The 22,304-nt window shown below is 38.7% G+C and overlaps 1 protein-coding gene across 18 annotated transcripts in view; it reads right to left on the minus strand.

Moving 5' to 3' along the window:
- The window catches only part of NRXN3 (neurexin 3), a 1,534,305-nt gene that overhangs the window by 868,498 nt on the left and 643,503 nt on the right, over positions 1-22,304 (minus strand). The gene's annotated exons all lie outside the window — the stretch shown is intronic.

Consider the following 22,304-nt stretch of genomic DNA (forward strand, 5'->3'; position numbering starts at 1 on the left):
TGTCCACCTGGGACCTGGGGCTGAACAAAGGAGAGAGGGTGACCGGAGGCACCCCAGGACCCCACACCCATCTCTAATTTGGAGTATGAAGCTGAAGAGAATGTGGGGTTATGGATTGTTTAGCATTAAATATAAAAATAATAGGATGCACTACACTTAACAATAACTTTTGTAGAAATCATTTATTAACTCTCAAAATGACTATATTTTACCCACATCCCACAGTTAGACATTCATAAACTATAACATCAGGGGGTAGGAATGAAAAAAAATAATAGTTTATCCCTTAAAAACACCAACTTTCTCATTGGAATGATAAAATACAGACATGTAAAATATTGAAATAGAAACACAAAAGGATAGCACATGAGTTAGGGCCAAGGTACATGGACTAGATAAGAGGAAGAATAAAAGATAATTTAAATGGTTACAGAATCTACAGGTTGGGTCCATAGAGATGCAAACCTGTAGAAAAATGCAGCTCAGGTGTGGCCCATATGATTCAGTGGTTGAACCAGGAGAACACGGTTAGATTCCCAGTCTGGGCACATGCCAGGGTTGCAGGCTCGATCCCCAGGTGCAGGAGGCAGTGATCAATGTTTCTCATCATTGATGCTTCATCCCTCTCTCCCTCTCCTTTCCTTTCCCTAAAATCAATAAAAACATACTTAGAAAATAGAAAAGAAATAAATAGTTCAGGAAATATGGAGAAAATCAGATACAAATCCACCCCTGTAAGAGGGACCAGTGTTTGAGATGGGCCATGAATTGAGGGATAATTCTTTTAACAAGTATTATTAGCAGATGAAAAAGAATATTTTTCAGTCATTCTTTTCAGGGTAGGTCTGGGAGGTGGAGGAGAGAAGAAATGGAATATTAATTACAGGAGGTAACATGACTATATATGGGGAAAACAACCAAGGCTTTAGCCTTGACCAGACTGGAAATACCACCCAGCCCATAGTGCCTCAGTGACCTTGGGCAAGTCACTTGATCTCCCTGGACTTATGCATCTGTAAAATGGGCTTATCAAACTTACTGAGCAGAGTTGTTCTGAGAAATATTGGCATCATGTATGAAGAGCACCTAGCAAGACCAGGCACTCAATAAACAGTACAGTTTAACTGATTTATCAGAATAATTACAATAGTAGATATTCTCATCCTCCCATTTCTCTGTCTCCCTCCCTTCTCCCTGTGCCAATCCAAAGTTGAGGACATGGTATTTATATTCTTAGGTCTCAGAAAACTTTTCTTTCAAGTAAATGTTATCCATAAAATATGGAAACATAGATAATATTATTTTACTTTCTACATAGTAATAAGTTTCTTAACCAGATTAAAATATTAATCTGTGTCCCAGGATTTGTGAATATTCTGCAGAATAAGAAAGGAAAGGACTTCCAGACAAAGCAGTACTTTAAGGTTTTTTTAGAGGCCCCAACTCTGCATCAAATATGTAGTAATGATAGTTTATAAAAAGAAGGAGAGAGAAAATAAAAGAAAGTACATGCTTCCTTCAAAGGAAGATAAACCTCTTAATAACTGAGAAAGAGGACAGAAACCCAAAGTGGAAGGTGCAACTGCAGACTGTTTGACTCAGAAGCAGGAAAACACCCCAGGAGCCACCTTCCCAGTCATTTAAACCCTGGTGTTTAGGCTCCTGAAGTCTTACCCACCAACGAAGTACCCATTTGAAACATTTTAAAGCATGTTTTTATTTATTTTAGAAAGAGAGAAAGGGAGAGGGAAATAGAGATAAAAACATTGATGAGAGGAAAAACATCAATTGGATGCCTCTTGCACACCCTTCTGCCCCCTGGGGGATTGAGCCCTCAACCCGGACATGTGCCCCGACTAGGAATCAAACTGGTAACCTCTTGGTTCATGGGTCAACACCCAACCTCTGAGCCACACCAGCCAGGTGAGAAGTACCCATTTTAAGCCTCAGTTTCCTCATCTGCAAAATCAGAATCATAAGAGGACTCACTCCTAGGATTGTTGTGATAATAAAAAAAAGAAATATTAGAACTCTTGGAGAACTAAGAATAGAAGCTGTCATGGACTAAATGTTTTGAAATATTCATATCATTTCATATCATATCAAAATAACAGCTTCCATTGGTTTTAGATGGAAGAAAACAAAATCATTCACCAATGAAGTTGAAGGAAATCAAAATGAAAATAAACAATTATTGAAGAAACAATGTTTCTAGGTTGGTTTTCCATAGCTCCTTAAAAACTAAGAAGGAGGGAAAGACTGGTCTGAACACAAGAAAGCTACAGCCCAGTGTTCCACCTAGTCACATTCAAAGGACTGATATCACTTCTTTTAAAATGAAAAAGGAAATTAAAGATCTATAGTTCTAAATAAGGGTAAAGAAGAACTTGTGCTATTTTCTTTTCAAAAAAACCTTCCAGAATCAGATTTTTTTTTTTACTTTAGAATCACACACAAAAAAAATGATTATGCAGTATGCATTTATAAGACATGTAAAATGTAACTGCATCAGTTAAAATCTTCTCTTTTTTTCTCATAAATGTGAAGATGCTTCATCAATTCTGTAAGATTGTATATTACCATAAAATGATGGGTATTCATAAATTAGAATAACCCTTCAGACTCTCAACTAAGTCAAAAGCTAAGAAGCTTGTGAAGTCCAGGAAAAATAATGCCCTGGACTGTTGGGGCATCAGTGACCCCTGGGGCCCACACAAGCAACCTGACATATTCCAGTACATTGCTACTACATGGTATATTACTACTACATGCCCATGCCCATGTGGCTGGGGTCACGGTTCCCACCTGATAAGTGTGACACAGGTGAGGAGAACCTTCTAGCTAAAACAGCCTAGAGCATAAGGAGATACCAATTCTTATACTTGGGGTTTGGATTACAGGGGACCCCCATCACATGTGACAGATTCTGTTCTGTTCCCTGATTTCTCAGGGAGGGCAAACCCTCTTGAAGTACTCTCCATTTTCCCTCCTGCGCTGCTCTCTTCCCTGGTTTCCCAAAGCAAGCGAAGCGAAAAAGAAGCTGCTGCTAGGGAGAAGCTGTTCCCTATCCCTGCACCTCCTCACTGGCTTCCCCATTTCTTACTTTGGACTTGTATTTATAGAGAAGAAGGTCTCACTGCTTTTCTCTGGATCACAAGAGGGATGGTGCTTATGCAGACAGAATGTGCTCCCACACCAAGTCAGGGTTCTGGCTGACCAGCTCGCTTTTCTCTGTCTCCCACTGGAAGTCTAGAGCAAAAGAGTTTTATAAACCTACTCTAATTTAAAAAAAAAATCAAACATTGCTACAAACTCTCAGTAGTCTGGTTGAAAACACCTATAGTACAGCAAGATGTTCCCCTGAAATTGTGCAATAAGTGAATAGGCCAAAGCACTGGAGTTTTTTAATGGAATTATCATTCTAATTATTTCCAATTGGCACAATATGCTTACAAAAATAGGTAGGTAAGTAAGTAGTTTGTTAGGATGATACTAGAGATGGAATATGGAGAACTGAAGAGAAAAACACTATGAATCCACAGAATACAACCAACTGCATGATATATCAGCCACCTTCACACTCACACACATGCACATGTACACACACACACACAGATGCACATGCACACACATGAGAAACCCAGCTGTGCTTTGGGCAAGACTACTTGAAAATGTGTATGCATCTCTGCTTAATGTGAACAAGCTCTTGTTCCCTTTCCTTTCTCGTTCTTGCTGTACTACAAAGCCCAGCACATTCCTATCATCACTGCCCTTACTGTAGTCGCAGGTCCCCTCGGGAAGTTTCACTATGCTTGAATCATTCTTCAGGGACCTTGTTTAAAACAAAGGCTGGATTTTTTAATGTTCTTATATAGATACCTAAACATCCATGGATTTCCCCAGTTCTGATCAATGGGGACCAATTAGCTTGAGAGCTCTAATTTTAATTTCTAAGTACTTAATAAATATGTCCCCACCTTTTTACTGTGCTATGCTGTCTCATTAAGAAACCCCATGGTTATTGCAGCTATAAGTACTGTATTTGTTAAAAACAAGGGAGTGGAGGGAGAAAGAGAGGACAGAAGCTCATTTTCAGCCCTTGCACACATTAGGAAGGCACAGATTTAATATGGGACCTCTGGACTGTACTTCTTCATAGAAGAAAGGCAGAATATATTCTCTGCCACTGAAAATTGGCAAAGCTATATGATGTGAGCTAAATGCCATAAACTTTGAGTTAACCATGCAGAAATTATTTTAAAAGGTCACTAAGTATAAACTAATAAACTATATGCCAACAATTGAGAGCCAAGGGAGCTGTTGATGATGAAACAAAACGAGAATCTCTATATGTGAAATAACGTAGTTTAATTAAATCCTCCTCCCTCTCCCCCCATCAGCTACTGGTACATAACTGGTAGGTGTGAGGAAAGAAGCTCTGAGTATATTACTTGTCAGAAATATAAGATGTTTGAGAGCTGGATTCTGACTGGGACAGAGAGAAGGAGGGGAGTTCATGCTCATAGAGGTAGGACTGCCTGGGATGTCTGAGAAATGTCTAGACGAAGTCCATCAAAATTCTTTCCTTCCCAGTGTCACCCCATTCTCCAAAGTGGCCTTTCTCCTAACTAGCTTCATCCTCTCTGAGTCACTTCTGGTGAAAAATTTGCCCAGATGATTTCAGATATCTCTCCCTAGAAATACAAAATGCTGTCCAAAAGGGACACTGTTCTCTGACAGCTCTCAGATTGGCCTTTAGTGGAAAAAAAAAAGTAATACACCCACTGTTGCTACATTATCTTAACAGAAATGTGTATTTACTCATGTATTCATTCTTTATTCAAATATTTAAGCCTCTAAGTACAAAATGCTGCTCTAGAAACATCTATATCTTCAACTGTCTGCTGCAATTGTGGATTGTCCATCCCAGCACAAAACATTTTGTACTTTATGGAAGTGTATCAGGGGTTGGCAAAATTTCACAAAGGGCCGGATGGCAAATATTTCCAGCTTTGTGGCTAGATAGTCTGTGTCACAATATTCAACTCTGCCATTGTAGCATGAAAGTAGCAAATGAGTGTGGCCATATTCAAATAAAACTTTATTTACAAAAACAGAAAGTGAGCTGAGTTTGGTCCATGGGCCCTAGTTTGCCAAGCTCTGTTCAAAACCATTCATGGTTCCTCACTGCCTTATTAATTCCATCCTTTGCCACCTCTCCTCCCAGAGTCTACCTTTCCAACTACACTCTCCCACCTCTCAGTCTCCAGTCCCTCTGAACTATATAGTACTCACAAATGTTCCATATATTCTTCCATGTCGATGCATTTTACTCTGCCAAGCACATCCTTTCTCCTTTTGTCTAATTATCAATGTCCTCAAGTCTTTGTATTTCTTCTAGGAGGCTTCTGTAGATTTTACATATATGTATATTCTATCCCTCTTTCTCACTCAGTTCTCAACCTCTGGAAGCTAGAAATCATATCCCATTCATTTTGTTAACTCCATAGAATCTAACACAGAACTTTGGGCTTAGATGTTGGGCTGACTATATTAGAGAACATATAAAGTAACAACATTGTTGAAATTATGGAATGAGAAAATGTAATAACTAATTGTTATATTTAGCTAATTCCATTATTATTATTATTAACAATAATATAAGCAGTAGAAGTATTTTACTGGATGGAAGAGAAAAGCACACTGTGATAAAACAAAATATGTTTGACACCTCTAGTGGCCACCAAATGTCCTGTTGATACCTATATAGTTCCATATTAATTAACAATAAGATTACTAGGCGGTGCCATGCAAACACCTCTATTCTAAAAGGCTCCTCAAAATATAGGAAAAAACATCTAGTATCTGGATCACTTAAAACTAGACTAGATAAATGCCTTTTAAAGTACTGGACTAAGTAAATTCACACACACAATAAAGCCCAAAGCTGAGGATAGTGCATGTATGTAGCAAAGGTCCTGGAGTATTAGATGAGGTGTGTCCAGGAAGACTTAATAATTTTGTCATTGAATCTATAATTCCACTAGAAATGTGGGGAGGATAGATGGACTCATTCCATTAGGGTCTAAAAGGGCCCTTCAGCAGATAAGGTAAAAGATAATCAGGACTTCTGGCCTTCATGACTCATCCCTCCTCCACTTAAATATTAGGAATCACAGCTATTTTATCAGTGGGTTTTCACCTTCTTCACTCAACAACAGAACCAGTATGGACTCCCTCACCACCAGTGTGATAAATGCACAAAGAGATTAGTCAATAGAGGGAGAAGGAGCTGGCTGAACCAAAGATTGACTAAAGACAATTGCAATAAAAGAGAGAAGCAGAAAGATTTGTTTTAAAGCAATAAACTCATTCATCCACCTGCTCTTGCAAAGCAGAGGATCAATTATGCCAACAAAAGAAGGCACAATGAGAATTGCAAGGAGAAAGCCAGTGAATGAATGAGCTCATCCAGGGTGTGGATGAATTGAAACATGCAGGCTGACCCAGGGAAGGAGAAAGATGACGCAAGTGGAAATCGAAGAAAAGGAAGGCGGGTGGCCAAGCAGGTGTCCACAATACTGGACAAAGAAAATAATCAGGGATAGGGACAGAATTATTTCACTTCCGGAGAAGCTTCTTATGATGCCGAACTGGTTGAGATGCTGGAATTAGCTCTGGAAGAGGCCACCTGCGCCACTTGAGAGCAGTCATTCTTCTGATTGTCAAATAACAAAGGAGGCACAAGCAGGCAGCACATTCCCCTTTATTTTCACGCAGCTTCCTAAAGCCCAGCTGAATTTAAAAGTAGCCGAGATTCCCTATAACCAAGTGGTGCACAACACAGGCACACGCACACACACACACACATACACATACACACAAAGGGGAGACTTGGGCATTGTGGAGTTACTGAAATTAAGTTGCATGTGTCAGAGTAGTCAAGAAAGAACAGAGCTTATCATGGCTCTGGACAATACATATAAATAATTGTTAATGTTTAAGTGTTCTTAATGGGGGGAGGAGAGATTGATTTAAGACTATGCCTTTCTAGTAGCTCAGAACATCTGCTGAATTACAGTTACTGGGTGTAACAAAAAGGGAAAGTAGCTATGATCACACTTCTGCCCAGACTCAGAAATCTTCAATGAACTCCATTGCTTTCAGAATAGTGTCTAAACTTATATGCATGCCATTTAGGGCCTTCCATTGTCTTACCTCAATCTAGGTTTCCAGCTATAGGCAGCCTGAACTCTGACCCAAACAAGCAAATTCTGACTCATGCCATTCTTCTGTCCTCCAAGACTCTGCTCAAATACCACCTCCTTCTTCAACTCTCTTCAACTCTTCTCAAATGTCCCCAGTTGAGAGTAACCTCTAGTTCCTGCAGTACATTGAAGCTTTCCTATAGATCCAGTGTTTCTGACAGTTTAATGTTCATCAGACTCTCCTGGGGAATTTTAGAAACATTAATTGCTCTGGACCCCCATCCACTGAGTTCTGATTCAAGAGTTCTCTTGTGGGTTGAAAAAAATGCATTTCTAACAAGTCCCCAAGTGGTCCCAACCCTACTGGGCCAGAGACCACACTGAGAAACACCACCAGAATAATGATGAACATGTCTTGCCTCCCCTTCAATGTTATTCCTTTGGAACAGAAAAAAATTACATGTATTTCCAATATTCTTCAGCCCAAGTTTATATTCAGCAAGTATGCAACAAGCATTTGTCAAATTAAATGTATGTGTTCATGATGCATCATGTATGTTTGTGTATATACATTCATATTCATTCAACAAATATTTATTGCCGACACACACATTTGAAATATGCATATATATGGCAAGAAAATTTAAAGGATGAGCAGGTTTCTTAATCATCTCATATTTGGCAAGTGAAAGGGAAATATGAATATGCTATGATCCATTTTGAAAATGTGTTCTGTAGAAGAGCACCATTAAAATTCAGTATGAATCTCTGTTTGAAGAGTGTCCATCTGTGAGCAATTGTGATAAGTGCAATGAATCTCATTCTGCCTGAATATTTGCTTACCCGTGCTATAGAATGCCTCTGCTTCCAGACAAGGAAGTGTGCGATTTTCATTTCTCATTCCATGGATTTACAGTCAGCTTCCTGTCATCAGGTTAGACATTACTCATATTCCAGATACTAAATAATTTCTCAGCAGACCATCCTTACCCAATAGGAGTGCTTGAGAGTACAGATGGTTGAGCCATTCTGCCAGAGTTCAAATCCTCACTCTTCCCATTTCTAGAGTATGACCTTGAACAAACCATTTAACTTATCTGTGCTTCAGTGACCTCATCAGTGAAATAAATATGGACAGTAATCACATACTTGCTTTCTGACTGCTATGAAGACTGAAGCAGTAAATGCACATAAAATGTTTATCTGGCACAACCTAGAAGGAGCCATCAGTGTTGTATTATATTAATGCAGACATGGCAACCTCCCAGGAAGCTCCCACTGCCTTGTATCTTCTGGGGCCAAAAATCTAATTTCACTCAGTTACCATCTGGAGTCACCATCAACTAAGCCAGACAAAACTAATAAATAAAAATGTTAATATTTATACTTTTATGGCACATAAAAATTACCTATACTATGCATTAATGATAGTACCTTATTTTCAGCTATTTTGAGAGCTAAAGGGAATGATGACAATATTTTGATTGGGGAGTACCTTGTTGCCTCAGTGATTTTGCTTTTTGATTGACTGATATCATCACCCAAATCCCAAATCCCATAGCCAGCACCAGCAAACAACACTCAGTTTGCTCTAAAATTTCCTAACTATGAGACTAAAATTATGGGTGCATAAAGATAATTTTGGCTTTTCAGCCTATGAGATTGGATACCATTTCACCCAAACTTCCTGATTTGCTCTAATATCATTGGTGAGATGCACAGGATAACACCTTTGAAACATCTCTGTAAGGCTTCAGTAGTTAGTTCTGTATCCACTGAACTATGTCAAGTTGACATGCATTTATTGCCTCATAAACTAAGAATGTTTTTATTAAAACATTTCTTACATACTGTTAAATTGGCTGGGCTGCAAAAATATTCATTGTGGGCCGCATGGGGCCCGCGGGCTGCAAGTTTGACATGCTTGCTTTAGAGTGTATCACCTATTTCCCCACCAGGGCCCTGGTTGATCCCAAAGGGAAATCACTTTAGGTGTTTTCCATCCATGAATTCCTTGACCTCATTGTTGAAAAGGGACACACAGACACTCTAAGTCCCTATTTGCTTTGATTATAAGCCCCCCACAGCCATAGGAAAGCAGAAATCTAGAGATGGTCTAGGTGAGTGTGGAATAGGGGTGTGGGTTGAGGGATGAGGAGGCAGCATGGACAACTAAGCTACCTTGAGAAAACCAATTTCCTCATCTTAAAAATATAGCAGTCCAGGGGCTCCTGCTGCTTTGGAGGCCATATGAATAAACTAGTATTGATTGCAAAACTAAAGAAGTTTTTCTTTCACTCAAATTACCTACCAGACAATACAGTAACTGAGAAATTCATGTTGAATCCTATCACCTGGCTGGTTACATGGCAGGCAAATAGCTTATGATTCTTCAGTTAAAATGTATGTCCAGGAATTTCATTAAATAATTCTGTCTTGTTATGTGGAAATATTCTCTGAAGGTTACTTGTCCTCTCCAGACTTTTAAATAAGTGAAGAAAATTAACTTCAAGTAACATAACTATGGTTTTCAAACCTCATTAGCAAGAAAAGTAGATCAATGTAGTTTTGTGTGTTTATTTTTAACTGAAGAGGACATGCCCAATTACTCGTGATTATGAGAAATAATTCAAAGCAAATTTCACCCAGTAGCTATAGGAGTTTTTTGCTGTTGTTGTTTCTTTAACCAGAAAAATTATTTGCCTGACCTGGTCTCCATAGTCAACTTTAGTCTTGCTAATGAACAGTGACCAAATTGTCGAAATTAAGAATGGACCAAAAAAGGCAGTTAAGAATTCTTCATTGACCTCTTTTTAAAAAGAAAGGTTTATATGTTTAGTCAGCCAAACCAGTCTTGGTATTATTTCCTTACTAATTTCTTATTACTAATATGCTGCAAGCTCCTTGGGGTGGAACTATTTATTTTTGTTAACTTGAATTCCTGGTGCCCACCACAGGCCCTGCCACCTGAAATGTGCTCAGCATGTATTTATTTACTGAATAACAGGAGGAATAAATAAAGGGGGACTTAATTTCTAATTAATTTTAAATCCTCAAGGTCTTGATCATCTTATTTGAAAAGATAAAATTGTAATTAAATCTTTATGTGCTTTTACTATTTTTCCATAACTCACAGACCTTAGTATTGCATATGAGTTCATGAAAGCTTGTTTCTTCATTGATCAAATATTTGTTGAACACTTACTATAGGCAAGATACTGTGTTATACACCAGGGGAACAATGAGGGCAATTAGATATAGATGCTTTCTTCTGAAGCTATGGTAGCTGGTAAAGAATAATGTAAGTTACTGCTCTACAGGCAGTGCATTCTCTGAGCACCAAGGTGGTCAGCTGAAGTAGAGTGGGTATGCAGAGGAAAAAGAGTGCCATCTGTCTGGAGGTTGGAGAGCCCAAGAGAGGCTTCAGAGAAAAGGTGGTTTTTATCTTGGTCCTTTATGGAGCAACTGAATGTGGGCCTTCTGAGAATTTCAATAACAAATACTCAAGGCCATAGAGTTGCAAATGAGCACTTTCACTCTATACCTTCACCTGATCCTCATGGCATTCCAGAGGAATGGGTATGATGGTCTCAACTTTAGAGATCATTAAAATGACTTAAGAAAATTTAAGAAATAATAGTTTGTTCAGCCAGAAAGTGATCAAATAAATGAATCTCACCTTCCAGGGTGTTCTAGCATATATAGCACACATGGTAGCTGTGAACTCTGGATTTGAACCAAATGTTCTGAATTCCAAGGAAGATAAATTTTTCAATGACATTGCATTGCCCTCCTGAGGGAGGAGCTTGAGATGGTCATATCCCCAAATTGTATAGTAGACCAGTGAGAAAACAGTAATTTACTAAGGTTTCAGTGCAGCAGCAAGGGGTGTATGGCTTCTTACAATATAGTGCCCCCGGAGTAGCTAACAACAATAAGACCTAACATTTTCCTAGTGCTGTTTATATGGAATGCATCATGCAAAACCTTATGTGCATGCTCTCATTTAATCCTCACAACAACCCCATGTGGTAGGTGTCAATAAAAACCTATCTTCACAAATAAGGAAAGCTAGGCTCAGAATTATTGATATCATAGGCAGCGTCACACATAAGTGACTGAACCATTATGATTACCAACAACCCTTTGGTAATGCACCCAAACCTTTCATTAAAAATACAAAAACTTCACAGCCACTTCTTAATACATTCTACCAGTGAAGAAATGTTACCTGGGATCTGAGCCATGGGCCACCTGAGGCTCAGATAACCAGGGCCGGCCAAGGCTTGCGCTGCCGGCAGTGGCAGCAGCAGAGGTGTGATGGGGCATCGCCTTCCCCTGATCACCAGGTTGCCTCCTTCCCCTGAGGGCTCCCAGACTTGTGAGAGGGGGGCAGGCCGGGATGAGGGACCCCCCCCTCCAGTGCATGAATTTTCATGGTATTGCTGGGTCTAAATATCCCTCTACTTATTTCCATTGTCATCTGTTCTGCCATACATAACTGCTATGCAATATCTAAGCATGATGTCAATCCAATCAGGAAATTTGTTACCAACGCAAAGGATAAATAAATCAGCTTATACATGACTTCTACTGATTGGCTGAAAACGGAAATCTGCTTTTTTCCTTTTGCACAGTTAGAGCTCCTTAGGGCTAGCTACCTCCTTTATATTGAGGCTGACATTCACACTTTCAAATTAAGTCCATGGCACTCCCATCCCCGCCCCACCCCACCCCGACACCTTTGCCTGTGAAAACTTTATTCCTTCATAAAAGCAAATATACCAATTTCTTTGGCTTTCTTTTTTGTTTTAAGAGACACTTTACTTTTCTCATTTGGCATTTGAGCCTTTTACAACTCCAGGCTTTGCTGATGTAATGGGATTTAGGTCAGAATCAGCCCTGCAGAAGCAATTCATTTTTCTCTTAAGTTGAATGAAAATTAACTTAAAATGAAGTGAGTGCTGACTTGAGAAATGGGTTCCAGACATGTTTCTACCACTAACCAGTTGTAAGACCCAGAGCAACCTCTCTACTTCAACTCTTTGCCTCAGTTTCCTCATCTGCAAAACAATGGAAGGAGATGAGTTGTTCTCTATTGTTCCTTAAAATGTGAAATTCTATCATTCTAATACACACAATGCTTTATGCATCTGTTCACTTATACATTCATTTATTTCTTTCTATAAACACTTATTGAATGCCTACAATGTTGCAAAAAATAGAGGAAAACTCTTTAAACACATTCTCTTTGCATAAACCTAAATGGGTTGAAAGAGAGCAATTTGGGGGGAAATATCACAGTATTTAGAATAAAGAACATGATAAAATAATTTATTTAGCTCTTTCTTCCATTGGGAAATGTTTTAAAACAGGCTAAGAATTGGTATTCAAATAGAGAACTGATCCGTTTAAAATGAAATCCTTAGCACAAATGCCCAACCTAGAGTCAGATATCCTATCTAATAAAGAGGGAATATGCTAATTTACTCTCATGCCATCGCAAAAGATTTGGCACCCACAGCCAATAAGGAGGGAATATGCTAATTGACTGTCAGCGCCCACAGCCATAAGATGGCAGCACCCAGTCCCCTCAGCCCCGCTCCCCGCCCAGCCACCCAGGGCCGGCCCGAGGTGCAGGCAAGCCTTGGATGGCAGCTGCCCAGCCACCCAGGGCCACCTGAGGCTCAGATAACCAGGGCCGGCCAAGGCTTGCGCTGTCGGCAGTGGCAGCAGCAGAGGTGTGATGGGGCATCGCCTTCCCCTGATCACCAGGTTGCCTCCTTCCCCTGAGGGCTCCCAGACTTGTGAGAGGGGGGCAGGCCGGGATGAGGGACCCCCCCGCTCCAGTGCATGAATGCACCAGGCTTCTAGCATTCTATAATGTCTCATCTTACAATCTAAGAAAAGAACCATTGACTTCCAAAGTATATATTTATTAATAGCAGTGTGTTCTTTTAGTTTAAGAACTATAGAATATTTTCAGTTGATGTAGTCTATATCCTTGACACCCCTTTTTATTACTAAATGCAAGAAACTACCATGTGGTTATTTTTGTCTTCAGAGCAAGTTGCTAACTTTTTCATAATTAGCAGTCCATAAAAATGTGGGCAATTGGCTTCCTCCAGACTAATTAGCAAGTGTGCTGTGTTCCTGCCCCAGCTGGCTATGCTATGTCTTTTAACTTAACTCAGACCTAATTGTTTTGCCAGTTCTAGAACCTTGTGGAGTTTGTCAGTAGTAACAGATCTCTCAATAGGGCCACTGATTTAAATTCTCCAGCAAAACAATGTTATCCAAGCTGGTTTAGCATTCTCAACTTTTATATCCTGTTCTCAATAGATGCACAGGGAACTCACTATGATCATCCTCTTCAAAGATCCTCATATTCAATGGGAAATTCCTCCATGACCAAGTCTCCCTATCCCAATACTCAAGCCACTGATCTTTGAAGTATGCCCCATAGTGTCATTTGTGGCATTCCTCCTCTATAAAGCCCAGGCTCCTGATTCAGAACCCTGGACTTGACCCAGACCAAAACCAGTGTCAGAACTTGCCCCTGACAGCAAATGGGTATCTGGAGATTTAGGCAGGGAAGTGAGGTGAGCATTGGCATGGAGCAAATTGAAAAAATGAAAATGAGAACACTGTTCAGGGTCAAGGTAAGTATTTTGCCAACCAAACAGATCAGACCCAAGAGTGGATATGATTTGGGGGGGAGGTAAAGATGGTAAAATAGGGCCAGATATGGTAGATCTGCAGTGAGGGTTGGTGCAGGATTATTTGAGGGGCATGGAGGAAGGGTAGTGGTAGCAAATGAAAAAACTTTGGTCCCTGTGGGACATCATGATGAAGAGGGATAACAAAAAGTTGCAAGTCAATTGGCTGCAGAGGAAGAAGCAAAGAGTATACAAGGTTAGTTTTTCTGTAGAACCCTAGAAAAATATAGGAATTGGAATCATCACATATTTTTGAAAGAGGATTGGTTAGAAGCCTGAACAAGAATCAGATAGACTTCTGGATAATGTCTGCATTGTGGCAAGGAAATACACTAAAATAATCTGACCAAGGAGAGCTTTGGATTTGGAACCTGAGCTCAGGCTATGCCAGAGATGTGAGATCATAAGGAAAAAAAGGAGAAGTACACTATTTAAAAATATTTTTATTAATTTTTTACAGAGAGGAAGGGAAAGGGATAGAGAGTTAGAAACATCAATGAGAGAGAAACATCGATCAGCTGCCTCCTGCACACCCCCTACTAGGGATGTACTCGCAACCAAGGTACATGCCCTTGACCGGAATCGAATCTGGGACCTTTCAGTCCGCAGGCCGATGCTCTATCCACTGTGCCAAACTGGTCAGGGCAGGAAAAGTACACTTTGACCTCTGAGACCAATCCATCTACCCTGAGACCCCTTTCTTCTCAGTTCCCCAGACCCTGCCCCACAGCTACAAATGCAAAAATACTCACTTACAAACATAAAACTCTCTCACACAGAGAAACTTAGACTTGAGAAACTGAATTGCTGGAGAAACTGAATGACTAGAGAGAAAAGATTTGTAGAGATGACATTCTGGAGGGGAATTTCTTGGTAAAGTAGCTAGGTCCCCACCTATTTATGCTTTCACCAATTGATCTAAAAAAAAAAAAATCTGCCCATAATTATGCAGCTTCTAACTGGTTTCTTATACATTTACTATTAGGGGAGAAGAAATACCCTCAATTTACCAGACATTGTAAGATAGCCTCTATTTGACTCAGGGAAGTCAGAGATTAAGATAAAGAGAAGAAAAAGAAAAGAAGAAAAAGAAAGGAATAAAATAGAGACACAGTGCAGAGAATATAAAAATAGTTTTTAAAGTCCCATTTAAATAATTTTACAAAGATAATTTGCACCTATTAAAAACCACAAACTGCCCTAACCGGTTTGGCTCAGTGGATAGAGTGTCGGCCTGCGGACTGAAAGGTCCCAGGTTCGATTCTGGTCAAGGGCATGTACCTTGGTTGCGGGCACATCCCCAATAGGAGGTGTGCAGGAGGCAGCTGATCGATGTTTCTCTCTCATCGATGTTTCTAACTCTCTATCCCTCTCTCTTCCTCTCTGTAAAAAAATCAATAAAATATATTTTTTAAAAAATCCACAAACTGAAAATACTATTAAAAATATGAAACACAAAGCTCTTAGAAAATAAAGTATATATGTTGGCAGAGATTTATTCAACAGAATGACTGAAAAATAAAATTGTGGTTTTTTAGAAAATAAATAATAATGACTAAAATGAGCATTAGTGTATAAAATGTAAATAAATCAAAATGAAAAATAGTACTATGACAGAATAATTGATAAATATGAAAATAAAACTAAAAGAAACAACTAAAAGAGTTGAAAGTATTATTCTCTAAGTTGAGGTGGAGAGGGGTTACCAATATTTTTCTGACTTATTATTTTCATTATAAGCTTTGCAGGAATAATTTTATAAATTTATGTGTAATAATTTGATGAAAAGAAGCAAAATTTTAACTTAAAAAGGACAGAAATTTAGTAGAATCCAGTCATATGTAACATGGGTGAGACAGTCAACAGACTGTAAGCAAATGGAAGTGCCTTTGGTAGAGGCAGATTTCAGCTTAACATAGAAAACAGGCTTGTGATATTGGGACATAATAAGAAATATTTGTTCCTTGTGCCAGGTTCCTGGCACAGAGCTTCTAAAATTCTTATCTTTTACTGAGTCCTGGGGGAGAGGAGCATCTTTAGTTATTCAGAACAAACCCCTGTCAAACACACCTGACTTTATGCTTATGAGATGACTATTGGAAGATGCTAGGCTGGCTGCCAGAGGAACCAATCATGTGATTGGAGGGTTAGAACTTGCAGCCCTACCTCCAGACCTCCGGGGAGGGAAGGAGGCTGGGGATTGAACTAATCCAATAGTAAGTGACTTAATCAGTCATGCCTACGTAAAAGGACCTAGATAAACATCCCTACACAAGGGGGTTTAGAGAGCTTCTAGGTGGTTGGCAACACAGAGGTTCTGGAAGGGTGGTATACCTGGAGAGGGTATAGAATGTCTATCCTCCTTCCATTTACCTTGGTCTATGCCAGCCATGGGCAAACTACGGCCCTCAGGCCAGATCTGGCTGTTCTATCCGGTTCTCTTGCTCTCCCCTCTGCTCCTTTACTTTGAATTTATATTAGTTCACACAAACACTCCATCCATGCTTTTGTTCCGGCCCTCCGGTCCAGTTTAAGAACCCATTGTGGCCCTCGAGTCAAAAAGTTTGCCCACCCCTGGTCTATGCACTTCTTCATCTAGCTGTTCATATGTATCTTTTATTATATTTCTTATAATTATTCAGTGAATGTGTTTCTCTGAGTTCTGTGAGTCATTACAGTAAATTATCAAACCTGAGGAGGGGGTTGTGAGAACCTGTGACTTAGATCCACTTGGTCAGAGTGCAGATGACAACCTGGGACTTTCAACTAGCATCTTAAGTGAAGGGTGGCAGGCAGGAGGATTAGTCTTGTGGAACTGAGTCTGTAGCCTACGGGGTCTGCATTAACTGCAGGCAGTTTATGCCAGAATTTAGTTAAATTGTAGAACAGCCAGATAGGGTCCACCAAGAATGGGAGAATTGCTTGGTGTGGAAAAACCCACACATCTGGTATCAGCATTGTAGAGTAGATGAAACAGTTTTCCTTTTAAGACCTAACTAACAATTAAAAGGTCTGACAAGATAAGTAGGGAGCATATCACTGGATGAAATAGAGACTAAATGTCCTTGAAACCGAGCCATGATTTCTAATGAAGAGAAAGACTTGACTTTCAATTTCCAAAATTGTATCTGGGTGAGTTTAAAGACTGAGATACTTCTCTAGTATTAAGCATTCAAAGGGCATAAAATCAATCCACAGAAATTTTATGGAATTAAAAACAATATCACACATTTTAAAACCAATAAAGTAGCACCTCAGGCAAAACTTCATTATCTCTAAACTAAAAGCTTATATTAACCAAAGATTTTCACTGGACATAAGAAAAAAACATATTGGGGGATAAAACACATAATTAGGAAGGCTGTGAATTTTATATCATGTAATTATTTAAGAAAAAAAACGATGATCATCTGGTCTGATGTGTTAATTTTTCCCATCTAAGGAGAAATACATACAATAAATGAGGTATTTCTAGAAACATGAATAAACATGAATGTATAGATTGCAAACGATGTCCAGAATTTACTTACAGGATCTGTGAAAAAGATAAAACAAAAATACTTTTGTCTGCCTGTATTCCAACATCGTGGATTCATATCCTTAGCTAATTGTGTTAGACACAAATGGCCCAGATTTAAAACAGCCTGAGTTGTCAGACAATGGCTCCAAATCAGAATTCAGAACTAAAAGTTGGGTCACCATCCTTTTAAACTGTTGCCAACCTCGTGAATTTAAAAAGCACATTTCTGTCTAGGTCACCAGCCATTTTAAAATAAAACATTTTTTTCCCTAAAGGCATTAAGCCAAGTCATTGCCAACTGGTACATATATATAGCAGAATTGTACTGGTAAGCCATTCTAGACCCTTTTTGGAACAAGACAAGGCAAGTGAGAGATAAGGTGAGCAGAGGACGAGAACAAAAGCAAGAAATTGAGACTCACCGTCTATGTCCAAAATAGCTCCCACCTCAGTGTGTTTCGGGAATATTCAAAACCAACTCTAAATTTGGTTACCCAGTGGTGCTTATTAGAAACTTTGACTAGTCCTGTCCATTCTTAATCCTTCCCCACTTTTCATCTGCCCCCTCAATACTTCCTATTTATTTTCCATGTTTATATTTTTTTTACTACTCCAGTTTTCCAAGTCTTTATTTCTACCAAAAGAGTTATGCTCTAAACAATAAACTTTCCTAACCCTTTGACTCCCCACATGATAATGTATACATTTCTTAGAAGGCTGCATAAAACACTACCTAACAGAGCCTACCCTTCCTTCTAGCCTCAAGTTCCTCCACTTACCCACATAAATCTATTTTTCAAGTCATCCTAAACTACATCTGTGATGGGAAGAATTCTACGATGGTCCCTAAGATTTTGCCTCAGGTATATATACCCTTGAATAATCCCCTCCACTTGACCACAGGTAGAACCTGGACTTGTTTCTAGACAACAAAATATGGCAGAGGTGATAGGATATCATTTTTTCAGGGATTTCACAGATATAATTAAAGTTCCTAATTAAATACTTTGAGTTCATTGGGAAAAAAAATGTCTTGGATGGCCTAACCTAACCATGCTAGCCCTTTACAGATAATGTAAGCTTCCCTGAAGGCAGAGACTTGAAAAAAAATAGAGGCACTCTCTCCCCACTGTTGACCTTGCAGAAGCAAGCTACCATGAATTCTATTGCCACAGAATAAATTCTGTCAGCAATCCCAGGAAGCTTTGAAGCAGATGTTACCTCATCAACCTCTAGAGGAGAATTCAGTCCAATGAACACCTTGATTTCAGTCTGATGAAATCAAGGTGAGATCCTGAGCAGAAAACCCCACCAAGCCCACCTAGACTTGTGACCTATAGAAACTGTAAGATTAAAAAAAAAAAAAAGATGTTGTTTTAACCTACTAAGTCTATGGTAATTTGTTCCTCAGTAATAGAAAACTAATACACTATGCCATTTGATTTTATACTTCCATGTCTTAGGGTCTTAGCAATTACCTGCATAACAATCCATGTTATTATTATGATCAGACCAACCAACATTTGTTGAACAACTATCATGCATTGTGTTTAATGAAAAACATAGGGATGAATGACATATAGTATGCACAGGTGCCCTAAAGACAGAGAAGTGCACCTGATACAACGGAGATTTGAGATGGGAGAAAAGACATCACACTGAATGAAGGACATTGAGTGATGCATAGGACTTATCCTATGGGAGAAGGAAATGAAAAGACATTATAGAAAGAGGAAAAGGCATGAAGGCATGAAACAAAGTATAATGTTCTTGAAATGACAATTCCATAACATAAATACCATCATTAGAGGAGGCTAAGGAGGTAGGGAGAGGCTAGACCTCAGTGAATCATCGCTTAGACATTATTCTGTCAGCAGCCAGAGGCCCTTGAAGGGTTTCAATCAAGGGGGAAATGTACTGAGTGAGATTCAAGGTTTTACATAGTCTGGATGATGGCTTTGAGGGTGATATGCATGGAAATGGAGATACTAAATAAGCCGGCCTATCTTAAATAGAGATGTTGAGAATTCCACGTAGGCCCGTGATGGGTGAAGAAAAGGACATGGTGCAGAGAAATGATTAGAGGTAAAATTGGCAATCGTTTGGGTAATTAATATTTGGGGGATAAGGGAGAGGGAGTGCCTGGGATAATTATACGGTTTGGGCTTTGTTTAGTTTAGTGTTCAAATGCCCCTTTCATGGAGAACTTTCCCACCTCCCACCTGCCCCTAGGATAGTGTTTTTCTCTATTAGGCACCACCGCTGCTCCTTATCCATACTCTTTTTACCATGTATTTCACTGTATTACAATGACTCATTTCTCCATTTATCTTCCTCAAAGAACCTGATCTGTTGCATGCTAAGCAGGACTAGTAGGACTCCTGTAACTTTAAATCTTTGACTCTGATTGCCCTACATTCAAACTATTCAATAGAATGCCATTATGATGCTAATATACGTAGAAAGTGGATGCCAGTCATTTGCAAAGCTATGTTTCATGTAGAAATACTGTGGCTTTGATGGAAACAAAATACTAACTCCCTCTAGCCAGGCATCTTAAAACAGGGTTTGGCTGTATTGTCACTAACGTGTATGCTTTGTATTTGCGCAGTCATCTGTGAACAGAGTTTTAGTAAGATCAGGTAGGTCAGCAACATTGTTTTCAGGTCAACTAAGAGTCGGAAAAGTTCCTTCTTTAGATCACAGAGTTACACCATTGAAATAGAAACTAGAAGAAAACAAACTCAAATGTACCAAGCTACTACTGAATGTCAGATGCTATGATCAGAACTTGTCCTAAATTGCCTGGGAATTTTTGGAACAGTTTTGTCTCGCAATAAAAATTAAATCAGGGCTGTGACCCATTTGATCAGTAAGAATCTCTAATATTGTCTATAAATACAGAATAAATTGTTTTTTAAAAGCATTTGAGATAATTAGAACAAATAAACTTGTCTGTATAAAAAAATTTTCTATAGAGTCCCAAAAATATGTTACACTTGGAGCAAAAATATTGGGGTTCCAATGCTGAATTTTCTGACCCCTCTATCAGACATTAGGCAAATACCTAAATTGTATAGTGCTTTAGTTTTCTTACTCATAAAACAAGTAGGAAAATGTATAACTCACTATAATAGTGCCTATGATAACAAATCCATAAAAATACACGTGAAGGTATTTGAAAAGAGGAAGGAAATATATACATGCAAAGTGGTAGAATTTTGCTTTTTATACTCCTGATCTCTTGAATGTTGCTTAATAATATCTTTGATCATGTAAAGATCACCAGCCCTGTGGGTTCTGGAAGCTATAATCGGTTAATCAACCAGCAGGAACACTGTTTCATTAAGTAGCATTCCTTATGAGCTTCTCTGTACTACTATGCAGTCTAATCAAGAAAATGAATGCAGGCTTCTTATTTTCCCCACCAAGTGCTAAAAATGCTAAACTGTGTTCATTCATCATAAAATTACAATATGGCCCTGTCATTAGTGGGTTAAAGATAGCTTGTGCCATGGCTTCCAGATTTAATCAGACTTACTAATAATCATTCCGAAGCTGAAGGGTAATGATACATATTCCACACAAAATAATGCTGAATTTTCATTAATGCCTTGGGGATCAAATGATTATCACTATCAGTATTCTAATTTAGTATAATCAACACAAAATAAGGGTTTGTTGGCACTTTTTCAGTGCAATAGTTTTTTCAGTGCAATGATGATTTTTTTTTTCTCTTTTCCTTCCGCAGGACACCTTCCCCATAGAGCCATGCTACCCTGGGAACCCATCAATCTGATCTCAAATTTAAAGCCAGAACAGGTGATAGAATTCTTAGGATATCTACTATCCCAACATTGGTATAACCAAGGAGGCTCTGAATGTTGTTCTTCATTTTGAACAACAGGCCTGATTACTTCTACTCTTTTGATAATTTGGCTATAAATCTGGTGATAATTAGTTGTCAGTTGGCTTTCCTCTGATTCTGCCATTATACACTCTCATTAAAGGGCAAAAGCCATTATGAAAACAACTGTGGCATATCTGATCAGATACCACCAATGTTGTAGCTTAGAGGCTCTGAAATTCCCCCACTGCCTAAGTACCTCAGCTCTGCTTGACACCTCTCAAAGACTGAATCAATGTTAGTTCTGGCCATGAAACAAAACCTCTGTATATTGACAGTCTCATCTGTCTTGTTATAATATAAAATGACACCTACAGCAGTCCCTGGAAAAATATAGTCCCTTTTGTTTAATTCCAAAATAACCTAATTTTGTAAGTCTCGACGTTAGTATATTTTAAACTAGAACTACTTTACTGGAAATGATGCTAGGAAAGACAATGATATTGAACAAGTCATAAAGTATATATGTAGTATGCTTCTAATAGACACTTTGATGGGTTTTTAAATTAAAAGGTACCTTTATTGGCCATATTTACATTTTGATAGGCTGGCCTCTTTAAGAATGACTAGTTTAGTAGATTCCTTGGTTCATTTCTATATGCATAGCCAGTGTCCAGTTGTCACATTTTATTCATCAGTATTCCTTATCTCTTGTACTTTTCAAAGTTATGTGACTTTCAAACACACTAAACCTTCTTAGTTTTACAACTTCACTATCGATCATCATTTTACTCATTATGTCAATATTGCATTATCTGCCTAATGAATTTTAACCACCATATTAAGAGAAATTATAATATATATTCCAAATGTCACTATGATAGCATGAGAAACAGATCAATTGTAATCAACTGGTTGATTGTGAGTTAAGTATGGTTGTTCATGAATCGGCAATTACTCTTTCTCTGTCTTTCCTCGTAGTTCACAACATTTTAGGTTGAGAAATTAAA

This window comes from Plecotus auritus (assembly GCF_963455305.1).
Source record: "Plecotus auritus genome assembly, chromosome: 1".
In the NCBI taxonomy this organism is placed as follows: Eukaryota; Metazoa; Chordata; class Mammalia; order Chiroptera; family Vespertilionidae; genus Plecotus; species Plecotus auritus.